The sequence below is a fragment of the Schistocerca gregaria genome, chromosome 1, assembly GCF_023897955.1.
Source record: "Schistocerca gregaria isolate iqSchGreg1 chromosome 1, iqSchGreg1.2, whole genome shotgun sequence".
NCBI lineage: Eukaryota > Metazoa > Arthropoda > Insecta > Orthoptera > Acrididae > Schistocerca > Schistocerca gregaria.
The window spans coordinates 678,180,781-678,207,934 of record NC_064920.1 but is presented as its reverse complement, the minus strand read 5'-3'; positions in this window follow the sequence as shown (position 1 = coordinate 678,207,934).

Here is a 27,154-nt window from a genome sequence, read left to right as displayed (position 1 = left end):
GCACGGCGCCAAACACGCATACGACCATCATTGGCACCAAGGCAGAAGCGACTCTCATCGCTGAAGACGACACGTCTCCATTCGTCCCTCCATTCACGCCTGTCGCGACACCACTGGAGGCGGGCTGTACGATGTTGGGGCGTGAGCGGAAGACGGCCTAACGGTGTGCGGGACCGTAGCCCAGCTTCATGGAGACGTTTGCGAATGGTCCTCGCCGATACCCCGAGAGCAACAGTGTCCCTAATTTTCTGGGAAGTGGCGGTGCGGTCCCCTACGGCACTGCGTAGGATCCTACGGTCTTGGCGTGCATCCGTGCGTCGCTGCGGTCCGGTCCCAGGTCGACGGGCACGTGCACCTTCCGCCGACCACTGGCGACAACATCGATGTACTGTGGAGACCTCACGCCCCACGTGTTGAGCAATTCGGCGGTACGTCCACCCGGCCTCCCGCATGCCCACTATACGCCCTCGCTCAAAGTCCGTCAACTGCACATACGGTTCATGTCCACGCTGTCGCGGCATGCTACCAGTGTTAAAGACTGCGATGGAGCTCCGTATGCCACGGCAAACTGGCAGACACTGACGGCGGCGGTGCACAAATGCTGCGCAGCTAGCGCCATTTGACGGCCAACACGGCGGTTCCTGGTGTGTCCGCTGTGCCGTGCGTGTGATCATTGCTTGTACAGCCCTCTCGCAGTGTCCGGAGCAAGTATGGTGGGTCTGACACACCGGTGTCAATGTGTTCTTTTTTCCATTTCCAGGAGTGTATTTTTGTGTGTTCTTTCTTGTCCCTTTCTCATTACAGTGGCTCAATAATGGCTTCATATATACTAAGTTCGGTTTTTAATCCGATTTTTGGGGCCGACAAAAGGGAGTTCAATTTGGATTTTGCTCTTCTTCCTGAGCACAATCTGTTTCTCTAGATATCCTCACATGTATCAGACACATTTTTACAAACGCTAGTGTTGGTTGTGTTTTTTAGATCATCTCATCCAAGTGATACTCTGTAGCATAATTGGATGTTTCTTTCGGTACCAAGAAATCTTTATTTGAACCATTATCTAGCCATACCAGCAGTAACAAAGTTCTTGCAGAAGCCAGTTTGGTGAAGCTCCCTGCAGATGTAGAGGCGTGCGAGGTTTGGTACTCATCTGTTTTCCTCCCTACAGTGACCTCGCAGTATTAAAACTACTTGACGTAGCATAATGCTGTGTGTAGATTTTGCTTCGGAGACTGCCGTGGTGGAAGCAGCAGATCAAAGCGGTGCAGGCGCTAAGTGCGGTCCTCACTAGCCAGGGCTTTCTGCTGGGTAGGCGGGCGCCGAGCCAAGGCAAACAGCCCGGCCGCGCCAGCGCCCTGGGCCCAGATAAGCCACCCCCGCAGCTGGGGATTATACACACACACACACACAGAGCGGCCGTATATCTGCAAAACAGCGACCCCAGATTACTGCCGCCTATTAGCGTGACCAACTGCCTCAGCCCTGTGCTTTGCATTTGTACGCTCCAACTTCCGGGGCAAAAAGTAGAGCAATCTCCAGGGGCGCGCACAGTGTTCGTTCCGCATCGTCATTTGTAGTAATTAGCCTTTGTAGTCCAGCGTGGAAGCCTGATCCGTGTCGCTCGATTTAATTTGGCTCGATGCCGTCTTTGCGATCGTTCAGAGAATAGACGCTCACTTTTTTCTGCTCTATAAACGCTAGTTTTTTTTCTGTCTCATTTTTCAAAGTTAGCTGTAGTTAAACCAAGATTTACTTCATACAAATCATACTGCTTTCGTGTCTTGAAACCAATGTACGAAGAGTATGTAACTGTTTGATAGTTTTATTGCTTGATGGACAGCCACTCCGTTTAAATAAAAACGGGGAGTGCGTCCACCTTATCTGTGCCTTGCCCGTGAGAAATTAAGTGTAATAATACTTAATTAGGGAAGACAAGCTACAAGATGGAGCCAGAATGTAAGTTCCGATTGCGTCCAGAGAGGGCATAAGAAGTCATATAGGAATGTATATACGTAGGAGTAGAGAGGTGGTATGTAGGAAGAAAGCAGGGCAGCTTCAGTATTGCGACGGGAGTGGTTACTCTATAGTGCTAGAATAAATTGTCTCCCTCCAACTGCGACGCTCTACATCTACTTTTATAATCCGCGAGCCACACAACGGTGTATGGCGGAGGTCACTTTACGTGCCATTGTCATTACCTCCCTTTTCTGTTCCAGTAGCGTATGGTTCGCGGGAAGAACGAGTGCCGGAAAGCCTCCGTGCGCGCTCGAATCCCCCTAATTTTACATTCGTGATCTCCTCGGGAGGTATAAGTATGGGGAAGCAATATATTCGATACCTAATCCAGAAACGCACCCTCTCGAAACCTGGACAGGAAGCTACACCGCGATGCAGAGCGCCTCTCTTGCAGAGTCTGCCACTTGAGTTCGCTAAACATCTCCGTAACGCTATCACTCTTACCAAATAACCCTGTGACGAAACGCGCCGCTCTTCTTTGGATCTTCTCTATCTCCTCTGTCAACCCAACTGGTACGGATCCCACACTGATGAGCAATACTCAAGTATAGGTCGAACGAGTGTTTTGTAAGCCATCTCCTTTGTTGATAGACTACATTTTCTTAGGACTCTCCCAATGAATCTCAACCTTGCACCCACCTTACCAACACTTAATTTTATTTGATCATTCCACTTCAAATTGTTCCGTACGCATACGCCCATATATTTTACAAAAGTAACTGCTACCAGTGTTTGTTCCGCTATCATATAATCATACAATAAAGGATATATATGTATTCGCAATACATTACATTTGTCTATGTTAAGGGTCAGTTGCCACTCCCTGCATCAAGACCCTATCCGCTGCAGATCTTCCTACATTTTTCTGCAATTTTCTAATGCTGCAACGTCTCTGTATACTACAACATCATCCGCGAAAAGCCGCATGGAACTTCCGACACTGTCTACTAGATCATTTATATGTAGGCTAGTGTGAAAAGCAATCGTCCCATAACACTCCCCTGTGGCACGCCAGAGGTTACTTTAACGTCTGTAGACGTCTCTCCATTGAGAACAACATGCTGTGTTCTATTTGCTAAAAACTCTTCAATCCAGCCACACAGCTGGTCTGATATTCCGTAGGCTCTTACTTTGTTTATCAGGAGACAGTGCAGAAATGTATCGAACGCCTTCCGGAAGTAAAATGGCTTCTACCAGGGACCCTGTATCTGATATTTTCTGGGTATCCGATTTTTGCACGCTCAGATCCAATCTCCAGCATTGATCCATCGCCTTAGTACCGAGTGACACTATGGTCAGACGATAGTGCAGGCAATTCGCTGATGGACGAACCAATATTCACGACGATGATCGTAGTGACAGAGCGTCCCTGGCTACACGGGGGTGGACTGTTTGCGGCAAGAAATTTTGCAGAATCGGTGCTTCACAGTTTCAGAACTTTAACGTCAATTCACCTAGATGTCTCACTCGCTGTTGCACTGAATTGTCTCCAGGTGGCTTGGTTTTGATAAAGTGCGTGCAATATGGGTGCCAATGCAACTGACAGGTGAACAGAAAACCAAATTTATGGGTGCAGCATTGACTTACCTTTAGCGGCACGAAGAGAAAGGTGGAGACTTTCTCTACTATGTTATCAGAAGGAATGAAACATCGCGCCGCTTGCCACACCACAAACAAAACAACAATCCATGTATTGGCCGAATAGTGGTTCACTTGTTAAGATCAAATCCAAACACACAGTTTCCGCCAATAAAAAAAAAATCATGTTAGCTGTCTTCTGGGGCTGGAGTTGTGTGCTCCAGTGCGAGTTTTTACGAGAGCGGTGATAGTAAATGTTAATTGTTATTCTCAAACATTGAAGAATCTGAGGACGTTGATCCTTAAGAAGCGATGTGCTATGTTGACAAGAGATAGCCCGCCGCTGTAGCCGAGCGGTTCTAGGTGCTTCAGTCTGGAACCGCGCGACCGCTATGGTCACAGATTCGAATCCTGCCTCGGGCATGGATGTGTGTGATGTCCTTAGTTTAGTTAGTTTTAATTAGTTCTTAGTTCTAGGGGACTGATGACCTCAGATGTTAAGTACCATAGTGCTCAGAGCCATTTGAATCATTTTTTTTGACAATATATATTACATTTCTGCCTGTCAGTGCAAGACTTCATACAGCCAAAACCAGACGAAATGGGTTGAACAGTTTGGAGGGGAGGTCTTGGACCATCTACCATACAGCCCCAACCTCGCCCAGATTGACTTCCATTTCTTCCGTCTCATGAAGCTTTTCCTGGCAGGAAAACTTTTCCACAACGACGCTGAGGTGTGGACCGAAGTGGCTTCGTGACTCAGGACGTTGACGGCAGACTCTTATGACATGGGTATACAATTGATGGTGCACGTTTTCGATAAGTGCTTCAACTATGGTGGAGGCTACGTTGAGAAGTAGCCAGTGAATCTATGTAAATGTTCAAACAAATATTTCTTACTTAGTGACGTTTTTGCTTTTCTTTATCGGTAATTGGAACTTACTTTCTTGAATGCAACTCGTACATCTATATCTAGATCTACGCGATTACTCTGGAATTCACATTTCAGTATTTCTCCACCGTTCGACTTTCAAATAGCGCACAGGAAAAACGAACATTTAAATCTTTCCGTGCGATATCTGATGTCTCTTATTTTATAAAATGATGTATGTCGGTGTCAATAAAATATTTTCGCATTCCGAAGTGAACATCGGAGATTGAATTTTTTTTTTTGAAAAGACCACATGCCAAATATAAAAGAACGGTAAATCCCCAAAATTGGCGATGTTTTACGCAAGCTCGAAATTAAGTCAGACATCAATGCGAGGTGTTTTAAATAATTTTTGCAACGAAACTTTGTCTCGAAATGTGGCACAAAATCAAAAGAGGCTCTGGTCATATGCACAGTACACCAGCCGCATGACACAATCAAAACCTTCATTGCACATTAAGGATGGCTTATTACCAATGAAAGTGCCACTACAGCGAAGTTACCAAATACGATTTTCCGAAATTCCTTAACCAAAGAAGACGAAGGAAATATTCCAAAATCCGAAATAAGAACTGCTGCCAATATGGGTAACTTAGAAATAGATATCCTCGAAATAAGGACATAATCTTTGCAATATTTTTTGCAAAGGTATTCTGGAATTAGTATCAATAGGTGATGCAGAGTCTTTGAGGTCACTCTTTATGAGACTGCTGTGGTAGAGCGTTTTCTCCTTTGGCGAGATCCGCACGCGTGCAGTCAGAGTAGCGGTTAAGGAGGTCCTACGGCGGAGAGAGCTAGAATCGTGCTTGGTACTCGACGTCGAGGCCAGGTGCTTGACCGAGCGGGGTGGCGCAGTGACTAGCACACTGGACTCGCATTTGGGAGGACGACGGTTCAATCCGGCGTCCAGCCATCCTGATTTAGGTTTTCCGTGATTTCCGTAAATCGCTCCAGGCAAATGCCGGGATGGTTCCTTTCGAAGGGCACGGCCGACTTACTTCCCTAATCCGAAGAGACTGATGACCTCGCTGTTTGGTCTCCTCCCTCAAACAATCGATCCGAGGTGGTTGGAGCTGTTAGAAGATGGCAGCTTCAGTTACAGAGATTTTTGAGGGGATCGTCCAGTTATTTGCAATGTTTAACATATTTCAGTCGTGTCATATTGGTATTCGTACATTTATTTTTCTGCCATTTCGCTTGCTGAACAGGTGACGAATTGCGAATGAGACCTGATATTTCTGCGCGTGGCACTGCAGAGGCACAGATGGTATTTGCTTTTCGTAAATCACAAGATTATTAGAGCATCGTGTAGTAGTTACTCAATTCGACGTATTGTGCACTCAGTTTTGTCATTATCACCTGCATTTTAAAATACCAATGCCTCACTAGAAGACGTATATAGAAAATTTGTTTTTTTTTTATTACTATAAATTCGATTCATGTTCAAGTTTATTGTGATTCCCACGTAGTGTACACTGATGAGATAAAACATTATTACCACCTGCTTAATAGCTTGTCTGTCCGTCTCTGGAACGAAATACGTCACTGATTCTTCGTATCAGGGATCCGACAGCTTGTTGGTAGGTTTCTGGAGGTATGTGCATTAGATATCCACGCACAGGGCATGTAATTCGTGTAAATAATGGGCAGTTGATCGACGTACGCGATTATGACGTCAGACGAATTTGGTCGCAGAGACACCAACGTGGGTTCACTACAATGCTCCTCAAATCACTGCGGCACGGTTCTGATTGCGAGACACGAACAATTATACCGCTGAAAGACGACATCGCCGTAGGAGAAGACATCAAGCATGAAGGGGTGCAGGTGGTTCGCAGCTGTCAGCATGTCTTCGGTTACTACCACAGGTTCCATGCAAGCGCAGGTGAATGTCTCCAATAGCATAGCACTGCACACACCAGTCTGTCCGTTTCGCGCTGTATGTTTCGAGCCACCGTTCACTTCGATGACGGCATTTATGGGAACGACCACCCACCTAGTCTAGAAAACTGCGATTCACCGGAATAGTCGACACGTTTCCATTGATCGATGGTCGAATTCGATGGTCCCGTGCCCACTGCAGTCACAAGTGACGACGTCGTAGGGTCAGTATGTGAACACGTAGGGGTGATCGGCTGCGGAGCTCCGTATTCAACAGTGTACGATGAACAGTGAGCTCCGAAACACTTGTGCGTGCACCAGCATCGTGCTCTTTCGGCAGAGATGCCACAGGTCACCATCTACCCTACTTTACAGAGCAGGCAAGCCTCCGAATACAGTGTTCCGCGAAGAGTCGTGGACTTCCAACCACTTAACACCTAGTGGTAGTTCAACTGTCGCACTACCTGTTTCGATAGATGCCCACAACAGTAGCACGTGAACATTCGACCAGCTTCACCGTTTTCGAGGTATTCGTTAACAGGCTCTGCGTAATAATAGTCTTTCCTTTGTCAAATGGATTTCCTCATTTGCAGCCCATACCTTCGCTAGGCGATCCCCGTCCGTGTATGCTCCTCTTACATACTTCTGTTACCGCTTCACGTGCCCGAAAAGCCACCAGGCGGCATCCAACGCCGCGGTGTGCAGTGGTCATAATAGTCTGGGTTATCAATCTATGTTCTTGTTGGGTCAATTTAGAGTTAATACAGAGGGTCAGTTCAGTATCAGTGTCTTTCATCTCTGCGTTCCCAGGTCACTTATATAATTTTCGTACTTTATTTAGATACCGTCTTTGTGTGACGCCATATTGACCATACCTATTCTCAACATCCCCCTCTGTCTATCCAACGGTTATCCGTGGTACAGACAATGAAACACCTCAATCATCTATAGAGCTCCCACGTTATTAGTAATAAATTTCCTGTTTCATTGCATGACTAATTTTCAGATTTTGAAAAGTAAGTTCAGACTCTGGTTGCGAAATGGAGATTACTGTAACGGATTTTTGCAGTGCGTGTAACTACTAAATTACTTGCAGAGGATAGATTAATATTGCTTTCAGCTTTTGCAACAGTCCATGCAGATTTTGTCCCTGATCTACATCATTATTAAATTGCTTTGGTGGGACATTTAGTGATAGACTGTGAGCGTACAAACTATGGCATGAGTTTAGAGCGACAGTTTCCCGCCGCAGAGCAAGTGGCTGGCGGTTGCTACGGGGCCGTGGCGAGCGGCTAGCGTGTACGCGGCGATGAAAAAAAAACGAGAGGACGCTTGGCGGGGGCGCATATGGCAGTGTTTTCGCTCTTGGAGAAATATGTATGCCACAGAAAAATTGCCAAAAACAGAACTAAGAGAGGTACACAGAGGTGCGAGTTGCACTCATGGGCAGAAAAATATGTAAAGCAAAATTATGTAGAGGCGCCACAAAAATATGTAATGTTTTAGAAGTTATTGGTTATTCTTGTCTAAAAAAATGTAAATTTATGAGAGTTCAAAAACTAATATCTCGGCAATGCTTTGGTCGATTAACTTGAACTAAGTGTCTACGGCTGCGGCTAGTACAGCTGCATCGAGCAATCATAGTCATTTTAGCATAATCTGTACCATTTTTGAATGAGAGTTCGGAATATGGGATTCGACTGAGAGAAACTGTGTTTTTGGTAATAAATAAATTTAAAGGGACGAAACTAGCGGCAGCAATCTAAAGTTTAAAGAGGTAGATGAGTAATTTAGTATGTATTTTTATTTGTTTTTTATGTCAAGTATCAAAAATTCGGGGAAAACAATATTGCGACACAAGAAAATTATTTGTGACAAAACGATGGCAGACACAGAAAATTGGACCTTAAATTGTAATTGCCCGGAAAGATTCCATATCATGAATGTTTTTGTGTTTAGTTTTAGAATACTCATAATTTTTGTCAAACATTGCTTTGAGTTAGGCAGTCGTTTTGAGGGTACATAGGACGCCCATATTTAATGACTGGACAGTTGGTTCTGAGCGACGCTAAGAGCCGGACGATCCTCGTATCTGGGGGTAGTAGTGCGTTGGTAGACACGCTCGAAAGTGATCATGTGGAGCGCAATATAGTGGTTTAGTACAGTAGACAAGAGTGTATTTTGCGAATTGTGAGCAGACTGTCGAGTGCCGTGATCGCGACATATCAATTTTTATAGTTAAATGTTGTAGCAACAGTTGCTAAAGGTCGCCCTTAATTTAAAAGCCCCTCAGACTGCATTTAAGTTTTTAGTAAATACATTGAAGACAAATAAACCACTCGTTCGAGTTATAAAACAATCCAAGTGACTCAATATTTTAAATTTCACCGCAAAACATGCCAACATTGTTTTATTATCTTTTATTTCATCTTAAAAATTGAGTTTACGACAGGTGTGAGCTATGACGAAAAACGTAGCAAACATTGAGATTAACCACGTCTCTGCGCCGCTGAATTAAGCTGAGTGTAACAGATATATACATATATTTTCATGCCATAGCACGTAGGGGCTCGAGCCAAACTATTCCATGTGTAGTGCCCAGTACAGTAGTAAGACTATTTCAGGATTAAATTATTGTAATTACACACTCGGGGAATCATCCCATTGCCACATCCATGTATTTTACTTTTAATGGGAGTTTTAGAGTGATTTTCTAACTCTTTTCTTTTCAGTCGTATAAACTACGCCCACCAATGTCTAGCTTCCCGCTTTATGGTAAGAGTGTTTTAGCATGATTGCTTCTTTTCATAATTTCGTAGTCAGGTTGCGTCACGAAACTGGCTATTGGTTCATGGACATATAAGTAAAAAGACATAGCTTTAATGAATGAGGTCATATTGTAGAAATCATGTTAGTATATTAGTTCTTAAGGCAGTTCGGCCAGTTACAGACTATAAAAGGAAAGACAACTACACTACTCTGCTTATATGCTACAGAACTTCTAGAGAACTGTTACATATACCTTCCCTAGAATGGGAGAGCTATTGTGCCTGCGCACTGGAGTCGCATTCGGGAGGACGACGGTTCAATCCCGTCTCCGGCCATCCTGATTTAGGTTTTCCGTGATTTCCCTAAATCGTTTCAGGCAAATGCCGGGATGGTTCCTTTGAAAGGGCACGGCCGATTTCCTTCCCAATCCTTCCCTAACCCGAGCTTGCGCTCCGTCTCTAATGACCTCGTTGGCGACGGGACGTTAAACACTAACCACCACTATTGTGCCTGCGACTCAATTTAATTTTTTTTTTCAGAATGTTGTTACATGTTAGATGGGGAGCCAATCAAAAGTGAAAGTGATAAATTTTACAGGAAAGAGAGGACTCAGCACAGATAATGAGATGCTACTGACTACTGCGGTATGCGCAAAAGTAGTGATGAACTGCATCGATTACTGCTAGTCTGACATGTTACTCTGAAGCCGAGTCGACACTGAGTTTATATTCCACCACTGATTAAAACTAAGTGCCAATCATTTAATGGCTAATGGACCGAATTCCTCGAATTATCCGTAATTCAAAATGGTTCAAATGGCTCTGAGCACTATGGGACTTAACATCTATGGTCATCAGTCCCCTAGAACTTAGAACTACTTAAACCTAACTAACCTAAGGACAGCACACAACACCCAGCCATCACGAGGCAGAGAAAATCCCTGACCCCGCCGGGAATCGAACCCGGGAATCCGGGCGTGGGAAGCGAGAACGCTACCGCACGACCACGAGATGCGGGCTATCCGTAATTAACGTTCACAATAATGTACCTGTATGAGTTCTACAACACTATACAGTTATCCCTCCCTTGCTTGATTTATAACCAGGCGCACTGCGCTCTGATCCGAAAGCTAAAATCTTTGTTGGTAGACACTTCCAAAACAACGCTGTTTCGTCTGAACTGTATCCTTGTCGCAGCTCCAAATTTGCTTGTGCAATGAACTCCATGAGATCGTTATCGAAGCAGCCTTGTGATCCCCACGAAACTTTCCGTCTTGGACTGCAACCTCTCGGATACCATAACACCGTTTAAATCTTGTTAACCAGCCGGAAGATGCTTTAAAACCTCCTTCAACCCCCAAGATTTCGAAGGAAAATTTGTCCTCTTTGGCGAGTTTTGGGTCCTCTGTACTTTTTTAATGAAACTATTCCTAGAAGGCTTTATTCACCTCTTCGTAAACAGACATTTTGTCCATAGGCGTCATGCAGTGTTCTGGAACCGTTATCAGTGATGTTACGTAGAGCACACCATTTGTCTGGGTCGCGATTTCATTGACGTCCGTACATTTTGTTACCGGTCTTACGTGGGTGAGGATGTTGCAATGTAATGTCATTTGTTCAGGAGACCCACAAGTCCCACATGTGCACGTATCACTCTGGCTGAGGCCCAGGCTGTACAGATGTGCTGGATACTGGCCGTGGCAGGTCAAAACGTGAACCATGCCGCGGATTGGATCCGCATGCTTCAGATTCAGTCGTTTCTGTATTGGAAAGATGGAGAAAACGCGACGGCCTTTGTCGGTCATCGCCCATTCCCGTTGCCGTGCGTCAAGGCGTCAGCTGTTTAATTGACGCATGTCTACGATGTTGTCCCCTGTTATTTCTACAGCCTTGTCGTGTGTGCCCTTCCTTAGCCAGTGTACCGTTGCTCTGTGATGGATAGTGATCTCAATGAGGCAAGTCCTCAGAACCACACACAATGTGGTGCCAAAAGCACCCGACATTCTGAATAGTACGCACCTCTGTCCTGCACTGTGTTTCTATAAGTCACTAGACACAGACGGTGAGCCCACGCTCTTGCTGCAGTGCATACTATGGCTTCCAAGAGAACTGTGTGACACGTTCGTAGTGTCTTTATAAGAAGTCACTATCGTGTGGTATTTAGAAGTGCAAGTTTGTGCACTAGTTTCGGCGCTTTATCAGTTGCCAGTTTTCTGGGCGCACTGAAAGTAAATCGTTCGTCAACATGTATTCCTAAATATAGTGTTACTTGTTTGCTCTTAATGTAAATGTTATCTGTTTTAATAACTCGGTTCCGTTTCAGCCTCTCTTTGATTAATACACTTTTTTTTTTTTTTTTTTTTTTTTTTTTTTTTTTTTTGCAGCTGTGTTGTGTTTGTTTTGGCTACACCAGATAGTTATACTAATCAGAATTAGTATAACTATTTTTTCCGCCATGCGTGTGTTGTCCCCGGAGACGAAGTACAGCCGCTCCCACTTGGTCCAGAAGCCTACGAAGTTCGATACCTACTAATGTACTCCTCATACAATTTAATTGTATAATCTTCAGAATGGATATTTAGTGTAAGCGAAATACTGAAGTGTAGTCTCTTTGGCGTTGAAATAGACCCGTTCTTGTGCTCTTACAAAGTCTTTGTAGACTTTATCTAAGTCCTCTCCCCTCCATGTACGTGCTGCTCCCAAGTGGTTGCAGAGCTCACGTTTGTCGGTTGGGTTTCCAGTTCGGAGGACCATACGACCTGCTTGCTCAGTGGTTGGGTAGCATATTGTGTGTCTGTTTGGATGATTGAGACTTGTAACTAAGGCAGTACCGTTTGAAATATATCTTTATTTTCGAGCCTCATGATACGCAGGTTTGTCTCAGTGTCATCGTAATCTATTACATTTGTTGTGTCACGTTCGTATTTCTGGTCTGTGTCTAGTGATATGTCCGTATGGTTTTCTTTCTTAGTTAGGAGTTGATCTGTGGAATTTATATCTGTTTCTAGTATCTGCCTTGGATACTCTGCGTTGCTTCGGATACTAATAGAGATACAAAAGTGGGCTGTAGGTAAAAAAAGACTGACTACCCCTGAATGTAGAGTTTCAGCAGAAACGAGTCATGGTTCGGATTCTACATGCTAGATAAATGGATAAGGTTAGTGACACACATGTCGCTGAAATGACGTCCAATTGAAAGACCTTCACCAAGCCATTCAGCCTCATGAGATTATTATTATTATTATTATATTATTACTATCACTGAAATTATAGCACCATTATTATTAGTATATATTTGCATGAAATATTACCACTCCTATATATTTCGACTTTTCCTGATTTCCTTTTAGGAAGGTACTGTAGAAGAGTGCTAGCAGTGTTCTCTAAGATATAACAATTTTTGACATATTGTTTGACATATTCACTTATGGAACGTTTCAGTCCCGTATTTTCAGTTCAGAAAACAAAATTTACAAGAAATGACAACATTGACCGTTTGGAAAGTCATTTATTTGAGTTCGTGAGTTCAGGTACTATGCTACACTAAGTTAAAGCTGTAACAAAATGCAATTGCTAAAAAAATAAAATAAAATAAACATAAATTGGTTTTCTGGATACGTTCTATTTTCAGAAATTTTTTTGTAAAATACATTTCATTTTAAAAAACGTTTCGCCTCTTCCTACGTAGCTGAATTTGATTTTTCAGCAACAGTATTTTGTTACAGTTTTTACTTAAGAATGACATAACAGCAGTAATCACGGTTGTAAATAAATAAATTTAATGACTATCCAGGCGTAAACTACATGAGGCATGTGTTTGTGCGTAAACAGAAAGTAACTGCGTTTTCAATTATTTGTTTACTGTGGAGTCCAGTTCGATACATGTTGTCTAATTCTACATGACAACACTCTGCTGAAGGATTAAGATATCTCATTATTGACTGTGTAGCTCCTTTCAAATTACTACCTGAAATGGGTATGAAATGTCATGTAGCTAAAACATAAATGTAAAACAGCCATTATTGTTTAGTCGGAGAACTGAAATAGGACTTTGTAGTACTTGTTTATTTTACGTATATACATTTTTTTAGAACCGTTAGTCGTCTTTCTGGTTTGGTGGATACCGCCGTGAATTATTGTCTCGTTTCGGCCCTTTCATCTCAGAGTAGTCCTCAATATCAAAAGTATCACGCGTTAGAGTTCCAGTAGTTCTGTAATTACACGTGGTGAAAAAGTTGGAAAATTTCAGTAGCAACGTATTCCACAACCGAAATAATCTTCCTCACTGTCTGTCGTAGTGTGGATTGTGATATCCGTTTATTTTGCCTTCTTCACTGGTGTCCAATTGTGCGGTACTTTCAGTTAATGGTATAACGCGCCAAACTGACACATCTGTGTTACAGTCGAAATGTCATCAATCGTACACAACTAAAATGCACTTGAGAGGCCGGACTTTAAAATAAACAACACGACACAAAATGGATTCTGAAAAGCTTTATAGCTTTATGTATACATAGTAGGAACTGTGGGACATTGAAGAAGACAAAATAAAAGGCTATGCTAATGAAAAGTACAACAGTCCATATAGTACTGTCACCCAAAAACTGGGTTGGATTAGTATGTAGCAATATTAAACACAAATTAAGTTTAATTAAAAGTTACCGTTGTGTCAAAAATACACTTTCTTTATATGTTTAGCTGTGAAGTCCATTAATGCGATAAAATGTTTTATTATGTGAAGTCCTCTTTGCAGCAACTTCACCACTTTCAGTTATACATAAAGTGTATTTAATTTTACTACATGCTAGACCAAATCCCTACGATGTTACCATCGTACTTTAAGTCTGCCGAAGTATGCAAATTTTGATGGGTTGCACTATTAAGTCCTGTTTGTATTCTTTCGATTAAACAATCCGTAATTTTTGTACGTCGGTATTTTAAATGTGCCACACTTGAGACATAAGGCAGAGTTGGGTAACTGAGTGCAATGGGTAATCGTATGCGTTGTGCTGGCTACTGTGGCAGACAGCACTGACACAAATGAGGAAGGAGAGAAGTTGCTATGGCTGGTGCCACAAATCCAAAATCATCTGAACAAAGCACATGAAGATTAAATGACCACATTATTTCTGAAGAGAAAATAAACATAACGTAACTTTAGGTGCAGCTCGTTCCTCCTACAAGAAATTACCGTTCACTATTACTACTCGCAGAATGCAGGCTAAGTATCGTCTTCCTAATACTCAGTACTGATGCGCCTCCTTGATGCCGTTTCGCTGTGCTGTGCTGGTCGATGTGCAGTCGATACCTTAGGACTGCACAGTAAGCATCCGATATTTGAAGCTTGCAGTAAGCATGACGACTTCCTAGCACTGCTGCCCTTTGCTGGTTCCTGTAAGTAACAAACACGAGCGCTATTTGAGCTGTGGAGTGCATGAATGTACGACAAATAAAATGAGACAAAATTTTCAGCAGACAGAAAATAAAAAGGTAAGTTTACAGCTATTTACTTTTATCTGAATATTTTACTAAAACCTGTAATTTATTGTATCGTTGCATGAATTTACATTCTGAATACAGCTTTTTAACTTAAAAATTGCGATAATTTTAATGCGTAATGGCAAACTGGGGTAATGGTGCACTGAAAGACAGTAGGTGAGCACCCTTAAAAAAAATTGAAATCCCTAGAAGAAACTGAAATGAAGAAGAAAGCTATGCATGAAAAGAAACTTCTTAAGGACAAGAACGAGAAAGCTCTAAGTGGGTGCTTTACTGAACAGCCAGGAAAGCAGAGAAATAAGAAGGAAACACCAAAAGTCATCAGAGGTATCGGAAGTTCCAGCATATGTGATGATGGCGATGGCAGTAAATAGGACAACCAGCTGATTGCCCCACTGAAATCAATAATGAAACTAATGCGCTATGATGCGTCTGCGGAGAAACAGGTAAAGACAGAATTTTTGCATACATGTGTCTGGTCCTTTGCTTGGAATCATGCTTATGTACTGGAGAAGACACCAGAAGACTATTCAGAATGAGATTTTTACTCTGCTGCGAAATGTGCGTTGATGTAAAACTTCCTGGCAAATTAAAGCTGTGTGACGGACCGAGACTCGAACTCGGGACCTTTGCCTTTCGCGGGTAAGTGTTCTACAAGTGTTCTACCATCTTGCGACTCTTACCTTCCAAACTTCACAGGAGCTCCCCTGCACAAGAGAGCTTCTGTGAAGTCTGGAAGATAGGAGACGAGGTACTGCCGAAAGTGAAGCTGTGATGATGGGCCGTGAGTCGTGCTTTGGTAGCTCAGATGGGATGTCGGCACGGGAGCTCAGCGTATTCGGTCAGAGAGCTGGCTGCTCTCTGTAATAACAATAATAATAAACTGAGTGAAAAGATCAACAACGAACTTCAACGGATGTCATGTGACGTCCGCTACGACGAAATACAACGAACCATAACGAACAAAATGAAAAAAAGAAAGAAAAAATAAAGATGGTGGAGCACTAGTCCGCGAAAGGCAAACGTTCCGAGTTCGAGTCTCGGTCCGACACACACTTTTAATTTGCCAGGAGGTTTCACCAGAAGACTATGTTTGTGACAATTGTTTATTCAAGAAATAAACCATCTAAGAATTGAATATAAAAGTGATTCCAAATTCCACATTACTGTTTAAACAATTTTCAGTATTCAATCCCTCTAACAGAAACTGGCAGATAATTTAAGTGGACTGAGAGTTGAGTTTTTCCCGAGGTAAACAATATTCTGGTAACATACATGAATACCGCCCAAATTTCGACGGGCTGACACCTTGCCGATTTCAAGGTAAAACGCAAGTAAGCGCTGTACAAGGGAGTTTGAAACCTCGGTATTTAGAGAAACTCCGGAAGTATAACACACACACACACACACACACACACACACACACACACACACACATACTGGAAACAGTAGCGCCATCGCAAACCAAAGATGACCGACGTGAGAAGTTATCGATGGTGAAATTAGTAACCATCATGTCAGGTAGCATAAACTCTATCCCTCTGTTTTTAGACAAGGGGGAGAACGGGCAGAGAATTGAACAAAAACCACGATCTCTGTTTATTATGTTAATTGCTAATTTAATTTCAATAGCTTCCTTAATAACATTACCCGGAGTAGCTCGAAGTGTTTGCTACAATCTTCGTGTCGTTGCATTCCATAGGATGACTGGCGTCAAAACAATGGTGTGCAGTAGCGGATTTGGTCGGCTTTTGTAAGCATGTGTACCTTATTGTCAGCACACCGGTCCTCCACAGTCCTCATAGTATGACCAGTATATGACAGGCCACCACAGCAAGGAATACAGTAGACTCTCGCCTTACGCAAACCAAGATTATTCTTAATGGAACCTAGAAGGACCAATGGTGCACCTGGTGAGGGATGATAATACCGAGGTGGCACCAAAATCTATGGCCTTTTTTGCCTTATGCAAGTATGATGTGAAGCGTGTTTTTCGACCGCCATCTAAGATCTGGGTCCTTTTAGGTTGTGTAAAGGGTTATCTTCGTTTGTGTACGGTGGGTGTCTACCGTATTCCTTGCAGGTGCGGCATGTCATATGTTTGCGAGACAGTCAGGACTGTGGAGGAAAAGTGTAATGAGCACAATGCATGACATACACTTACAACAGCCGCCCTAATCCGCCATTGCAGAACATTTTCTTGACACTGGTCATCCTATCGAATACAAAAACATGGAGATTCTGGCATGCACTCCCATCTATAGGTATAGCGTTGTAAAGGAAATTGTTGAAATTAAATTAGCAAGTAATATAAATCAACATGGTGGTTTTTGTTTAAATTCTGCAAAGAACCTGCTCTATTCCTTGTCTAAATGCCGAAGGACAGAATTTATGCTTCGTCACCCACTGAATATTAATTACACTATCGATAACTTCTGAAGTCGGTCATCTTTGGTTTGTGAGGGCGCTAGTGTTAATATGAGTGTGTGTGTTTTTTTTTAGTGTTACCTTTCCGGAGTTTCTCTGGGGACCGAAATTTTAAATTCGCTTGCAGTTGCAGTTTTGCCTTGAAGCCGGCCGTTGTGGCAGAGCAGTTCTAGGCGCTACACTCTGGAACCGCGCGACCGCTACGGTCGCTGGTTCAAATCCTGCCTCGGGCATGGATGTGTGTGATGTCCTTAGGTCAGTTAGGTTTAAGTAGTTCTATGTTCTACGGACTGATGACCTCAGAAGTTAAGTCCCATAGTGCTCAGAGCCATTTGAACCATTTCAGCTCGTGCAAGGCAACATTACAGCCAAGGACTATCGTATACTGCATACATTGGTTAGAGACTACGTACACCCCTTCATGACCGCCATGTTTCCCGACTGCAGTGGGATTTTTCAACAAGATAAAAGTGATGAGTGCCTTGAAAATGGCAGGGTGGCTCGGGTCGAAACGGGCAGTTGTCCACGTCAACCGGCTGCATTCCCGTAAGTTATTTGAATCAACGTGGTGATTATTTTGACTCATGTATATTTGATATAAGCTTCCTTTCTCAACCGCAGTATTTCCCTGTCTCTGCGGATAATTACCGTACTGGAATCGTACGAGCAATCGCATCTTTGTGAATCTGAAGCTAAACGCCATTTACTGTTTTATTTGTTCTTTCTTTATATTTGTTTTACTTTTAAATTGATTTAGTACAGTAATATTTCCTTTCAGGTTACTTAATAGTTATTACACATGAAACAAAATCTAATTTTTTCTTAAATGCCCTCTACTCCCCTACTTTCTAATACAGCAGGCAATAATTCGAAAATAACTTCACAGACGAATGTGAGCGACGTTGAACTCTAACAAAAGAAAAGAAATTTTAATCCATCCATTGGACGTCAGTATATGATAAGATTTAATTTAGCTAAGCTTTATAGAAGACAGAAAGTGTTCCTTCTGCTTTCGTGCGGTGATTGGGATTATCGCACTGATGTGCTGTCTCGTGCTGCACAGCTGCACCAGAATTCCTCAGCGGCATGCAGCAGCAGCGGCTGAATGGCGGCGTTGCACAGCGCGCTGTCCGCCTTTGTGCGCCGCACGTGTCGCGGCTGGCTGGCCGGCCGCCATCAATCGGAGAAGCACAATCCAGACGGCGACAATGGCGGGGCTTTGTGCTCGCACCTGGCGCCCGGAATTCCATCAGGGCCGCCCGCCGCCTGCTGACGGATCACCGGCGGCCCCGCAGACAGCCAAGTAATGGCGCGATCTTCTGACTACTCCACGAGCGCCGCTAACGAGCAGAGCCGGACTTGGGGTCGCTTTTACACGGCGCATGCTTGCACCGCCTACTGCCGCGACCCTAGCGGCATGCCACCCAACTACCGTCTACTCGTACAGAAGCTGATGGCTCAGGAGTAAAGGCTGTTGCTTGTCGTATTTATTCGTTACTGAATAACGAGTATTTCAGGAGACTAGAAGTATCGTTTCGTTAACACTTTACCGGCGTTGCGGAGTCACTGCGACTAAGAAACTACAGGGTGTTTCAAAAATGACCGGTATATTTGAAACGGCAATACAAACTAAACGAGCAGCGATAGAAATACACCGTTTGTTGCAATATGCTTGGGACAACAGTACATTTTCAGGCAGACAAACTTTCGAAATTACAGTAGTTACAATTTTCAACAACAGAGGGCGCTGCGGTCTGGGAAACTCTATAGTACGATATTTTCCACATATCCACCATGCGTAGCAATAATATGGCGTAGTCTCTGAATGAAATTACCCGAAACCTTTCACAACGTGTCTGGCGGAATGGCTTCACATGCAGATGAGATGTACTGCTTCAGCTGTTCAATTGTTTCTGGATTCTGGCGGTACACCTGGTCTTTCAAGTGTCCCCACAGAAACAAGTCACAGGGGTTCATGTCTGGCGAATAGCGAGGCCAATCCACGCCGCCTCCTGTATGTTTCGGATAGCCCAAAGTAATCACACGATCATCGAAATATTCATTCAGGAAATTAAAGACGTCGGCCGTGCGATGTGGCCCGGCACCATCTTGCATAAACCACGAGGTGTTCGCAGTGTCGTCTAAGGCAGTTTGTACCGCCACAAACTGACGAAGAATGTCCAGAGAGCGTGATGCAGTAATCAAATGGCTCTGAGTACTATGGGACTCAAATGCTGTGGTCATTAGTCCCCTGATGCAGTAATCGTTTCGGATCTGAAAAATGGGCCAATGATTCCTTTGGAAGAAATGGCGGAGCAGACCAGTACTTTTTGAGGATGCAGGGACGATTGGACTGCAACATGGGGCTTTTCGGTTCCCCATATGCGCAAGTTCTGTTTATTGACAAAGCCGTCCAGGTAAAAATAAGCTTCATCAGTAAACCAAATGCTGCCCACATGCATATCGCCGTCATCAATCCTGTGCACTATATCGTTAGCGAATGTCTCTCGTGCATCAATGGTAGCGGCGCTGAGGGGTTGCCGCGTTTGAATTTTGTATGGATAGAGGTGTAAACTCTGGCGCATGAGACGATACGTGGACGTTGGCATCATTTGGACCGCAGCTGCAACACGGCGAACGGATACCCGGGGCTGTGCTGTTGGATCACCTGCTGCACTAGCTGCGCGTTGCCCTCTGTGGTTGCCGTACGCGGTCGCCCTTCCTTTCCAGCACGTTCATCCGTCACGTTCCCAGTCTGTTGTAATTTTTCAAATAGATCCTTTATTGTATCGCTTTTCGGTCCTTTGGTTATATTAAACCTCCATTGAAAACTTCGTCTTGTTGCAACAACACTGTGTTCTAGGCGGTGGAATTCCAACACCAGAAAAATCCTCTGTTCTAAGGAATAAACCATGTTGTCCACAGAACACTTGCACGTTGTGAACAGCACACGCTTACAGCAGAAAGACGACGTACAGAATGGCGCACCCACAGACTGTGTTGTCTTCTATATCTTTCACATCACTTGCAGCGCCATCTGTTGTTGAAAATTGTAACTACTGCAATTTCGAAAGTTTGTCCGCCTGAAAATGTACGGTTGTCCCAAGCATATTGCAACAAAAGGTGTATTTCTATCGCTGCTCGTTTAGTTTTTATTGCCGTTTCAAATATACCAGTCATTTTTGAAACACCCTGTATGAAGTTGTAGTAACTTTCGTATTTCTTGATCAAGTAGTATGCGCTATTCAGTACCTCCCTATTGGGGGGGGGGGGTAGGGGGAGGAGACACACACTTCACGTGCTCAGGTGACTGTAGTGTTATCAAGGCAAGCATTGTAAACGCATTTAGTGTACTATTTTCAGTTTAGTGAACCCAAAGGAAATACGGTAACGCTACAATCCTAACTTTCAGAAACAGCAGGTGAACTTTCTGGCGATAAATCGAATACAAAGATGAGATGCAGGTTACTGAAAGTGAATACGAAAATTGTTTGCTCAGTGCATTGCAAATCGACAAGACTTCTAAGTATTACCGATTTTAATCTGCTTGTTTCGGTAACTGTCAAAATTTTACACTTTTCCATTTTTCTGAAAATTTAGACCTTGCCAAACGTGTACTTGACAAAAAAAGTTAATTATTCGAAAATAGATATAAAAGAACGATTTAGTATTTTATTCATGGCAGTAATTTTCAGCAACTGTAGTAATATTTTTTATTATAAAATTTAATCCACAGTTGCAGGTATATTTTTTTCTGTGTTTTACCGATTTTGACAAATTAATTTGTCATTTTTAGGAGCTTAGCAGTATTAGTATAGCAGATCTCGATATCTTCTTCATATAAACAAAATTTCATGAAATTTCGAGAAATGTACAAACTTCATGTGATTATTGTAAAGGCAAATTGACAATTTTCGGTATCTGAATCACATCTATGTATATGTCAAGCTGGCAAATTCAGTGAGATGGTTTCTTTCTGAGCTTGAACAGGGGAGCTCGAAGTGGTTTATTCCACCAACATACCCATGACCGAATCACAGGAAAACGTCTAGAAAAAACTTAACTGCAATATTTGTCTGCTGCGATTACATAAAAAAGGCAGAAGCTCTTGCAAGGATCATTGCCATCTGAATCACTATGCAACCTAACCTCCCAACTGCAACAATACATACCTGTATTTTTCCACGATCTGAGTTAGTATGATGCTCATTTTCTTCTCAAATACTTTGTCGATTTCAGATTGCGCAACGACCTGGTTAGTGTGCTGCCTGAGGCCACTAAAAAATACATTTGATTTTCCAAGCGAATCGCCTTAAACGTTATGCTGTGCTTCACAGAATTACTAAATTATATGTATGCTCCACTCCGTTCTGGGTGGCCGAGCGATTCTGGGCGCTACAGTCTGGAACCGCGCGACCGTTACGTCGCAGGTTCGAATCCTACCTCGGGCATGGATGTGTGTGATGTCCTTACGTTAGTTAAGTTTAAGTAGTTCTAAAATCTATGAGACTGATGACATCAGAAGGAAGTCCCATAGTGCTCAGAGCCATTTGAACCATTTGTATGCTCCACTTCAGAAACAGTGCATCTGGAAGAAATGCGCCACAAACAAGATACACATTCTTATGATGTTTAGAAAGGGATATCTGGATTCAATGGAGAAACTCAATGAAACCCAATGCTTGACATAGCCGCTTGTTTCCAGTAATCTTGCAGTACCATAATGGATGCCGAGTGTGGGGACGAGTTTAACACCTGTGATTTAGGGAAGAGTACAAGACTTTATATGGAGACATATTTACTTCCACTTGCAGACGTTTTGGGAGATTCTAGAGTGCATGCATGTGAACATACACTCTGTATTCAGCTTTCTATTACACCATGCCAGGGTTTTCGTGGGACACAGTGCTGTAAAAGACACATTTCAGCATCGAAACATTGAACCTTTGACTGAGGATGACAAGCTCTCATTCTTCGAAAGCAGAATTTGAGGGGAGCTTTGCCATTGTGTCCACAGGCACGCCAAGGAAAATAACCCATAACTGGGTGAGGAGTTCAAAGTGTCTGACACCATCAGTGTAGGATATGTCATGGTGTCAGACGTGGCGTATCCTAATATCCATAGCTTGCATGATGATGACTCTGGTAGATAAAAAGAGATACATGACACGCTATAGAAACCTTCAGTAATATCCCTATTTGAGAATGAGACTGAGTAGCTGTCTGTGCTATTACATTCAACAAGTCACACTGGTTGAAAGAGTTTGCTGATCTTAACACCAGAAAGAGGGCTTCCACGATGTTTGACTTGCTGAGAGGTTTATTTAAACTTATGATCAATGCAATTTACAAAAAAAAAAAAAAAAAAAAAAAAGGTTCAAATGGCTCTGAGAACTATGGGACTTAACTGCTGTGGTCATCAGTCCCCTAGAACCCGCACGGCCACTCTGGCACGCTGCAATTTACAACCAAACAATGAAGAATGTTAGAAACACCCAAGAAATTCACTTAACAACGAAATGGGAAAGGTGTTATGGCGCATAGAAGTGAGGGTGTAGATAAAGTCGGGGGAAAACTTTCAATTGCTTATTGCACAAGAACCAAACATTGTATAGATATCATGCATATGCCATTTTGAAGAGAAACCCTGAAAGTTTTTTTTCATGTATACCACCACAGCTTAGTTTGGTAATTCGCCGACAGTCAGCGCTAGTCGCAAACATGGCAAGTTCAGGTGCGGAACGAGCTTCTGTGTGTTGGATTTCGACAAAAGCAAGTGTGCTACAGCTTTTCAACGGGTGTTTAGAACCAAGTACGGTAAGAAGCCACCAACAAGGAAGGCCTTTTACCACTGGCACAAAAAATTCGTTAAGACGGGTTGCTTATGCCTGGCAAAGAGAAGCGGACGTCCAAGTGTGAGTGAAGTGAATGTGGAGCGCGTACGAGAGACATTCGTAAGGAGTGCAAAGAAATAGGTGCGTCGTGCATCCCGTGAACTCGAAATGGCTCCAACGACATTGTGGAAAGTCCTGTGAAAGAAGCATTCGTGGGTACCTGAACACGGAGCTGTTGCATCGATGGATCGGCCGTGCTACAGAAGCCGTTTCATGAAATGACCTTCCCGATCACCAGATCTCACTCCGTGTGACTTTTTCCGTGGGGACACATTAAAGATCTGGTGTATCTACCGCCTCTACCATGTGATGTAGCCGGCCCGGTTGGCCGAGTGGTTCTAGGCGCTACAGTCTGGTACCGCGCGACCGCTACAGTCGCTGGTTCGAATACTGCCTCAGGCATGGGTGTGTGTGATGTCCTTAGTTAGGTTTAAGTAGTTCTAAGTTTTAGGGGACTGATGACCTCAGAAGTTAAGTCACATAGTGCTCAGAGCCATTTGAACCATGTGATGTAGCAGAGTTCCTGGAGAGAGTGCGGGAACCTACAGTCGACGATGTCATACTGGGACGGGTATGGCAAGAATTCGATTACCATATTGACGTCTGCTGGGTCACTCATGGTTCACATATCGAATGTTTGTAAAATAACTTTCAGAGTTTCTCTTCAAAATGCAATACGTATGACATCTGTAAAATGTTTAGTTCTTGTGCAATAAATAATTTGAAGTGTTCCAGAACTTTATGTACACCCTGTATATAACCAAGAAAAATTTTGCATGGGCCATGTCCTTCAATAAATAATTCGTCACTCTGGAGATAGCTAAGAGTTTGGCAGTGTTTGCAAAACCAGTTTATGTCGATATGTCTATAAAGGATGTATCTATATTCCCATATGTACTAGTTTCATTATGAGTTTGCAAAACTCAGTTCCCAGATCGGAAGTTACTTTGTAAAGATATGGACAGCTTCATCTATTGAGTGAAGTACTGTAATCCCTTTAAAGTAACTTTGGATCTGTGAGAACTCGTAATAAAAAAAATACATAATGTCAATGACCTATTCCACAAAAAATATCCAGGTAGCAAAGATTGAACAAGTTTATTTATCAGAGGTCAACATATATCTACTGAAACGTCCCCTTAGAAAAATTACACATGACTGACACACAATATTTTTAGCGCAACGGAATCTGAGTTTCAATAATCCCTACAAAAGAATGGCCCTGACTAACATTAACATATACCTTTCACAAATCACTTAACTCACAAAAATCTTCGTTACTCGAACTAGTGCAATACAGCGAGCGCCACTACTGCCATCTAAATAAAAGATTCGAACTACTGAAGGCACTAACTACTGGTAGGCATTGTTAGCAAATGAAAGATTTTGATAGAGAACAAACAATGTATTTACCTCAATAGTGTTCAAAAGTCATAATATATATATCAGTTCATGATATCCAGTCTTACAAATTTACTGTCTCTGTCCAGATCATCCGCTCTCAAAACTACGCCATCTCACTCCCCACATCCACTACTGCTGGCGGCTCACCTACAACTGCGCAACTCTATACGCTGTTAACAGCCAACTGCCCAACACTACAATAGCGACTATTGCAACAATGCCGACCAGCCTCAGACTGCACACAGCACAGTCAGTGATTTTCATATAGAGCGCTACGTGGCGTTACCAACATAAAAACCTAAACAGCCTACTTACATAAACCCCACGCTCCCCACAAAAAATTTTACAAATTGTGTTGGACAGTGGCCAATACAGATTTGAAAAAAATTTTCATAGTTACAATAACAAAGATATTAAATGCACACACTTATTATACAATGTTGATCAAAAGCTAAAATTTTCTCACAGTCCATAAAGGCAGTCCTGATCATTCATCACAGTAAAATTGCAATTTTATGCACAAAGTCTGAGCACACAGAAGTAGTGGATTTCCATGCAGTCTTGAACAATTAGTGTCGTCCTTCCAAGACAGTGCTGACTCTTGACATGCAGACAGGTAATGGGCCACAACAGAGCAAACCCACAGCAGAGTAAGTCGAAGTTGAAGAATATTGGTAGGTAGGTCATCACAGAGCAGACCACTGTAGTCCTGTTAGAGATAATGGTATTGGTGGGCCACCAGAGGTGCAGACCCACACAGTCCTTGTAGAAATAATGGTATTGGTGAGTCATCAAAGGTGTAGACCCACTGTAGTCCTTGTAGAGATGGCTAGCAGCCATCCGTTGCGACTGTGCAGGTGCACAATCACCATCCAAGAGTCTTGTGGACAATATAGTAAGTCCGTGAACCACCACTTGTGCATTCACAAAGTTTTTGGAATTGTCCTTAGAACCAACAATGCTGTTAATCAGTCCCTTGCTGAATTATTAGCGCACGTGCAAACACTAACAGTCTCAACTTCTCATCTATTGTGCATATACTATGACCAACAGAAACAGTGTGCAGTGAAATGTAACTTAATTTGATGAACCGGTGTCTAAAAATGGTTTAAATGGCTCTGAGCACTATGCGACTTAACTTCTGAGGTCACCAGTCGCCTAGAACTTAGAATTAATTAAACTTAACTAATCTAAGGACATCGCACACATCCATGCCGAAGGCAGGATTGGAACCTGCGACTGTAGTGGTCGCTTGGCTCCAGACTGTAGCGCCTAGAACCGCACGGCCACTCCGGCCGGCAACAGGTGTCTATACAATTATAAATTACAACATAACAATACGATTACAAGGGTACAAAATACATCATTAAAGAACATAATAGTACAGATAACATTTGTAGTAATAGTCTTTACAAAAGAATAGAAATAAATATGTACATCAGTGTTAAAGGAATTATGACATAAGTAAATAAATAAAATAATGAGAATAGTTTTCGAAACATTAATTTCATGTATGAGCATTGAAACAGAACAGAATTAATAATGTCTAAACATCTTTACAAAGTAAATAACATATTATTAAAGCAAATTATATTTGAGGATAACAGTATTTCTTGTCATAGTGAATGTAGCTATTATAAAAATTCTACAACATAAATCGTATAAGGTAAACGCAAAAAGACAGGAAGTACACAAATACACAAGGGTACATAAACATATAGCGGAATAATACAAAAGGAAAAGACAGGGTTTGTTTTACTGCAGTATTTTGCAAACAAAACTTTCTTTACTTCTTGGAGATCTCCCTTCATTCATCATTATTCCCAAAAAGTCCTATCTATACCTCCTTTCTATATTCTATTCATATTTCTTTCAAAATAATTATTTCTCATTGTACAATACTCATTTTGGCCCAAATCTTTTTCATATAACTTCTCAGTGCATTCTTTCCCTATTCTCCATAGTCAGTTTCTTAAATAGTCTACCCCCTCTTAAGCTAACTTGAATCTACTGTGCTCAGATATAAATACTAAAGGACGAGGCAATGCAGCAGTACAAAACAATTAACACAAACCGCAATGACAAATAAAATGCAAATTGGCAAAGCAATCAGCAGTATATCTAAATTAGCAAAGCAATTGCAACACTACAACTAATATAAGGCACTGTGCAGCAAACAAGAAAAATAAATCCGTAGTAAAACTGGCTAAACAGAGTAATACAAAGTCAAATTCAGTAACATTATGGCAAACAGCAGCAGCAAATTCTATAACTTATACCTAAACATGACAAAGCTCAAGCAGAAAAAATATTACACTATAGATGGCCATGTCTAATACCTATGTCACATCTTAACACTAGAGTGATGCATGACGATAACTTACTCTAGCAGACAAGTTACCAAATCGAAAAAAAAAATTATTGATGCAGTTCCTGTGAAGGGAAATGTCTATTTGTGTTGTCTTTTTTCTTTTTCTTGGAAGTAGATCATAAAATTATTGTTTAACGGATCTGTAGACAGAAAATATTTACATTAGCACATCTATTAAATTTAACCAATGCTGCAGGGCAGCTAGAAACTATATATTAAACAAAATGAGCAATCTCGCAACTAGAAAGACGAGAGATGTAAAATGTTTCTCATCATTTCATTAGGCATTTTAGTAAACATCTGTTCAAGTTTGAGCGTGTCGTATTCGCCATGCTTTCTACAAAGAAATGTCAATAGCGAGGATAATGGCCTCCTTTTTTCTCCC